This window comes from Cervus canadensis, chromosome 7, assembly GCF_019320065.1.
Source record: "Cervus canadensis isolate Bull #8, Minnesota chromosome 7, ASM1932006v1, whole genome shotgun sequence".
Taxonomy (NCBI): domain Eukaryota; kingdom Metazoa; phylum Chordata; class Mammalia; order Artiodactyla; family Cervidae; genus Cervus; species Cervus canadensis.
Window position 1 is genome coordinate 100,024 of NC_057392.1, and position 6,268 is coordinate 106,291.

Below are 6,268 nucleotides of genomic sequence, written 5' to 3' on the forward strand. Positions count from 1 at the left end.
AAATACACTGTATTATATTTATGGTTTCTCTTCTCTTTTCTTTGGGAAATGTATATCCCCAATTTTTCATTGTTAGTAATGCAGTATCCTTGAACCAGGAATGATAGCTAGTATGGAAAGACTGGAGAAGAAGGCATAAGAATGCATTTGGCAAAAACATAAAGGAGTGGGAAGGTTATTCCTATCAAGGTAGGATGAGCTGCTATTGTTTGGTAATAAAATATCAGGCATTATAGGCAATTAACAAGGGTTCTTTTTACGACTCTGTGTAAACATACATACATTAAAATGCAGATTAAGTACCCCATAAATATCTGTTGGGGGCTTTTCTAGTGGCTGAGATGATATTTGTTGACTTAATTAACTTGCAATAAGTATTTATTAGTATGCAACAAATTTGATATACTTGTGTTAGTCTGTGTATATACATATAGTGCACGATCTGTCTCTTTATCTTACCTGGCAAGCTATTTCAGTTAGTTCTCCACATTGAAATTTTCATTTTAAAACTTTGAAAATAAGGATTTCTTTTCCCTAACAGATCCTTATGTATTGAACACCTATGCAAGAGTGTTTTTATCTATGTCTACTGAATCTGTAACATGCTTTATATTTTTACAACAATATAACAATGTTAAATTGTATGTGGATCAAAGTTTTAAAGAATAAAAAATCAATTAATAAATGCCATAATCATTTTCACATTCACCCCAGAAAGAGTATCAGAAATTATTAAATTGGAATGCAGCTTCCTTTCAAAAGCTTGTTTCTCATCAAGTAATAATAAACAGAGCTGGAGAATGAGAACACTTAAATTTCTCCTGAGTTTATGGTTAGGACAAACAGTTGTATACTTATCCATGGAAAATGGCAATTCACCAAGCATTTAGTCATCATCTAATAGGTTTCAAGCACTACAGATATTATGCCAGGTACTATGATAAGTGAGGAAACACAGTTGAATGCTATATGTGTTCTGATAGGTAGCAGAAAGGATGTGTTGTCAAAGACTTTTATATATGTATGTATATATATAATCCATAACATGCCTGCTTATGATAGATATTTATTGATGACGTCTTTCCACAGTAAGCTGAGGGTTCAAATGCAAATTCTAATGGAAGAGGGAATAAATCTTACATCTGAGGGGTAACTCTAGGCTTACAGGATTAATCTGAGAATTGAAAATTGTAAATTGACTAGAAGGAAGGCTCAGAAGTATGGAGCACTAAGATGCCTTATCAGACTCACATGGAATTGGAGCCAGGAGAAGAATCCAGATCCCATGTAGATAGCCCAATGTTTTCTTGGTAAGTTAAAAGTTGACCAATAGATGTTTACAGGTGAGAGAGACTAGATGTCTGAAGAGGTAGAAAGCATCATGGAGGAAGAATTAAAAAAGAATAACATTAAAGCAACTATGGGGCAAAACTAACAAGTACATGCTCCACAGTCACTATAACTGCTCTGTTTTTGTTCTAAGGCATTTAGACAATAACTCTTTTCTGATTAACAAGTATCATGCTTTATCTTTGTAGGCAATTCAGGCCCCAGGAAGGTGGGAGCTCATAAATGAATCTCATGGCTCCCAACAATGTGACTGAATTTTGTTCTTTTGGGACTCACACAGAATCCACACTTGAAGAAAATACTCTTCATTGTCTTTTTGTTCATTTTCCTGTTCACTGTGCTGGCCAATCTATTTATTATCATTACCATCTCCCTCAGCCCCACACTTTCAGCTCCCATGTACTTCTTTCTCACTCACTTACTTGTCCTTCATAGATGGCATCTTCACCTCTGTCACCACCCCCAAACTGATCACTGACCTGCTGTACCAGAGGAGAACCGTCTCCTGGGGTGGCTGCCTGATTCAGATCTTTCTGGAACACATAATGGGAGGCTCAGAGATCATCCTTCTCACTTCCATGTCCTATGACCACTGTGTGGCCATCTGCAAGCCTCTGCACTACAAGACCATCGTGAGACAGGGGCTCTGCCAGCTCCTGGTGGTGGTGGCCTGGATTGGGGGCACCCTGCATGCCACCGTGCAGATTCTTTTCATTGTCAATTTGACCTTTTGTGGTCCCAATGTCATTGATCACTTCACGTGTGATTTCTTCTCACTGTTGGAACTTGCCTGCAATGATACCTATAGGCTTGGTACAGTGGTGGCAGCTAACACAGGGGGGATGTGCTTAGTTTTTTTTATCATGCTCCTCATCTCCTACACAGTCATCCTGCACTCTCTGAAATCCCATGGCTCTGAAGCATGACACAAAGCCCTCTCTACATGTGACTCCCATTTCCCGGTAGTGGGGCTCTTTTTTGGTCCCTGTATATTCGCCTATATGCGTCCTGGGGTCACCTACCCTGTGGACAAATTTGTGGCTATGTTCTTTGCAGTTCTCACTGCCATGTTAAATCCTATCATTTACACAGTGAGAAACACAGAGGTGAAAATGCCATGAGGAGTTTGTTGAAGAGGAGAGTGACTTAGGCTGTTCATGGTGCCAAGAAAATGATTGTTTATATACATTCAGAGGGCTATACCTGTTGTAAAGTGTGAAACAAAAGTAAGAAATTTTGTAGGTCATTAAAAAAGAGAGAGAGGGAGATCCAGGAACTAACACTTGTTTTTTTTTTTTAATCTTGGCTAGGCATTATTTTAAGTAAACTGATATTTTAATGTACACTGCCAAGGTTTCAGTGTTCATAGGTCCAGAATAGGCAATGAAAAGAACATTAAATCCACAGTTTGATGATTGTAGAGTAAGAAGTTTCTCTCCAGCGTCTTACTGCTGCTTTTTCAGATTTCTCATGTTTTTACTTTGATGAAATTGGTTTTTCCATAAGACCTTAATCTCATTTATTTTTCCCATTTTTACTTACCCTGAGGTAAAGCACATTGGATAGAAATATTGGGTAAAAGCATGGTTAAGAGGGAGTTGAATGAGGGAATAATAGCTAATTTTTCCCTTTCACTATGGATTTATCAAAAGCAAAGTGAGAGTCAGTGACAAAAGGAGGAAAGAATATTTTACAATCTAGCTCTAATTCTCTTTTTAACAGAGAAGATAAAGCAGAAATTTTGAAATTACTGTTAATTTGCTCTCTTTTTCTTAAATATCCCTATAGCTCACATTTTTTATTAAATATAAAGAAAACATTTTCATTTTTTATACCAAGACTTGAGGAACCATTTGAAACAAGAGTAAACATCTCTTTCAAATCTCAACAGAAAAGCATATGGTCAATTTCCAAAGTTGTTGCTCTGTAGATCTGATTCATATGAGTACATTATGTGAACCCTTTGTTATCCACCAGGCACATTCACTTCAGTTGGTTTATCCACAACCAACACTGGTAGTTTCATTATCATTGCTCCCAATTTACAGAGAAACAAATTGAAACCAAGACAGGTTTACTGATTTACTTGCCTCACATCACACATGCTTCTCCCATAAAGTATGTCCAGGACCTATAACTCTAGAATGAAGTTCCCTTACAAAGTTTCAACCTAGGGCTTCTAACTCAGTTTTTTTCAAGTGAGTTGTCTGTGGTATGTTTTTCATGTAGATAAAAAAATTATCTGTGATCTTAATGATTTATCTCTTTTGTGAAGATGGTGTTAATGTGTTGTAACTTTGTCTCACATGTTATGATATACTTCAGCAGTACAATTTTATTCATTTTTTGAAAGTTCATTATACCACTTCACTTTTACAAAGAAACATTAGTACGGTAATGGTAATCTTAAATGGAAAGGAATCTCAAATAGAATATATATATATATACATATATAAATCACCTTGCTGTGCACTTGAAACTAACCCAACATTGCAAATTAACTGTGCTTCAATAAAAAAAGAAATATTTAAAACCTCACCAACATTTGTATGATTATGGAGTCTTGTGTGTTGGCTTTTGTAAAAACAAAAATCCCATTTTATTTTTAATTAGTAAAATCAAGTATTAATGTTGTTCTTCATAAAAACCAAGTGCTTAAAGTTAACTCCAGAAAACTGGGAGTATTTATAATGCTCCTCTATATACATGGTGAATACCAGGTCATCCTACATTATTAATAACTATAAATCTAAGCTTCTCTGACTACAACACAGAAACCCATGTTACTTATCACTGATGTCACTTTCTTAGACTCAATGATGAACTAGAGCTATTTATTCCATAATTTGACATACAGTAATGCTTGAACATGGTACTGTTCAAGTTTCAAGTGCACAGCAAGGTGATTTATATATATATATATATACATATATATGTGTATATATATGTATATTCTATTTGAGATTCCTTTCCATTTAAGATTACCATTACCGTACTAAGGTTTCTTTGTAAAAGTGAAGTGGTATAACGAACTTTCAAAAAATGAATAAAATTGTACTGCTGAAGTATATCATAACATGTGAGACAAAGTTACAACACATTAACACCATCTTCACAAAAGAGGTAAATCATTAAGATCACAGATAATTTTTTTATCTACATGAAAAACATACCACAGACAACTCACTTGAATGGTATTTAGTAAATTGTGCATAATTATCTCAGATTCATAGGAAACAGCACTTTTTCTCACAATGTCTAGGCCTGGAAGATGATAGAATCAGCATTTAATCTATTAAAATGGTCATTTGAAATTTCTGGTGAGAATTAAACCTTTCAACAAATCAAGACTAAATGATATGTGGTTTATTATGATGAGGAGATGAGATGAGAGTAATCCAAAGGCAGTGAATAGAGAAGACTTAAGTAAATGTTGTTTCTACTCTAAGACCAAAGGGAAGATTTGAAGATGGAAAACAAGACCAACGATTGTGTTTTAAGGGGCTGTAGCACAGCTCAATGGAGGAATGAGAAAATTAATGCTGCATGCATTATAAATTTTCAACAGAAAACTTGGAAGGTGTCAGAACTGAAGAACGATGTGTAGACTGTATGGAATCTCAGTGGGTGAAATTTTGCTGGTTGTAAGTTTAAATCTCCTTTAGAAATTCCTTTTCACTCATTCCCGATAATCTCTCCTGAGGAGCAACTACCATGTGACTACTTTTGATTCATTAAAAAAAAAATCGGGCATAGTCATGTTTCTCCTAAAAAGTTAATGAGATAGAATGTCTGGATCTGGTGTATAAGGACACTTTGTTTTAATATGGAATTTTTATTTGGTGAAAATTTTAGGAGGCATTAAGTGAGTAAAGTGAGTTCACTATTGTTGAAGGCCAACTGTGAGGCATACATTTTGACAAGTTCTTTACAAATTTTAACTCGTATCGTAGGGACAGGTATTAATTGATCAAGTGTCACTCCATTGTATGCAAGAGGGTAATGAGACTCAATAAAGTTAAGCAAGAATATGAAGTCTCTTAGAGTTGGATCCCTGTATTCATCCCACTTCATAGAACTCCTCCTGTCATGACGTGAAAACATCAAAGCACAGATCTGACCACTGGTCGCATTGTGAAGACTGTCACTGAGGCATTACTTTTTTTTGGCGGTGGGGCGGGGGGCAGATTTCAGTTTCTCTTTCTTAATTTCTCTGCTGACCTCCATTTGCCAGGCTACTTACACTCTCTTGATCCCTCTCTCTTGCTTGTGTTCATGCTCAGTCACTAAGGCGTGACCCCTCCAGTGTCAAGGAAAAGTCATCTGATGATCTCTTTTCTGCAGATATATTACCTTCATGGGCATCATGAAAAATGGACTCAAGAAATGGAATTCAAATGTCTGAGTTTCAAAGGAAGTGCCACTTGGGTGAAAGAGATGCTTAGTTGAAAACAAGCAATTCAGTCATCGAGAAGATTGACATTCTATTTGAGCATGAGATTTAGCACCTTGAATAGTTAAGTAAGTACTATGTCCATAGGGCTTTTCACATTGCTATGCCATAGTGTTAACATGTATTACTGGAAGAAAAAAAAAATGGCTTCATGAGAAATTCACATAATGATCAACTCCCTGGGAGGCTCTGCAATATCAGCAAGCTATCTGACTCAGGTTCCTCTTAGAATCCTATTTCTTCTTGGACTGTGTGTGATTTTGTGTGTGACCCATAAGAAATCTCTGTTTTCTACAGGCCTTTGGTTCTCTGAAAAAGAATCCTCATTGTCTTTCAAAGTCCTACAATTTAGGGGGCGTTTAGTCTTCTCCTGTGGCACAGATGGTAAAGAATATGCCTGTAGGCAGGAGACCCAGGTTTGATCCCTGGGTCAGGAAGCTCCCCTGGAGAAGGGAATGGCCACCC

General features: G+C 36.3%; 1 pseudogene; it reads left to right on the forward strand.

Annotated features, from left to right (window-relative positions):
• Positions 1–1,572: 1,572 nt before the first annotated feature.
• On the forward strand, positions 1,573–2,500 carry LOC122445085 (annotated as a pseudogene).
• Positions 2,501–6,268: the final 3,768 nt, after the last annotated feature.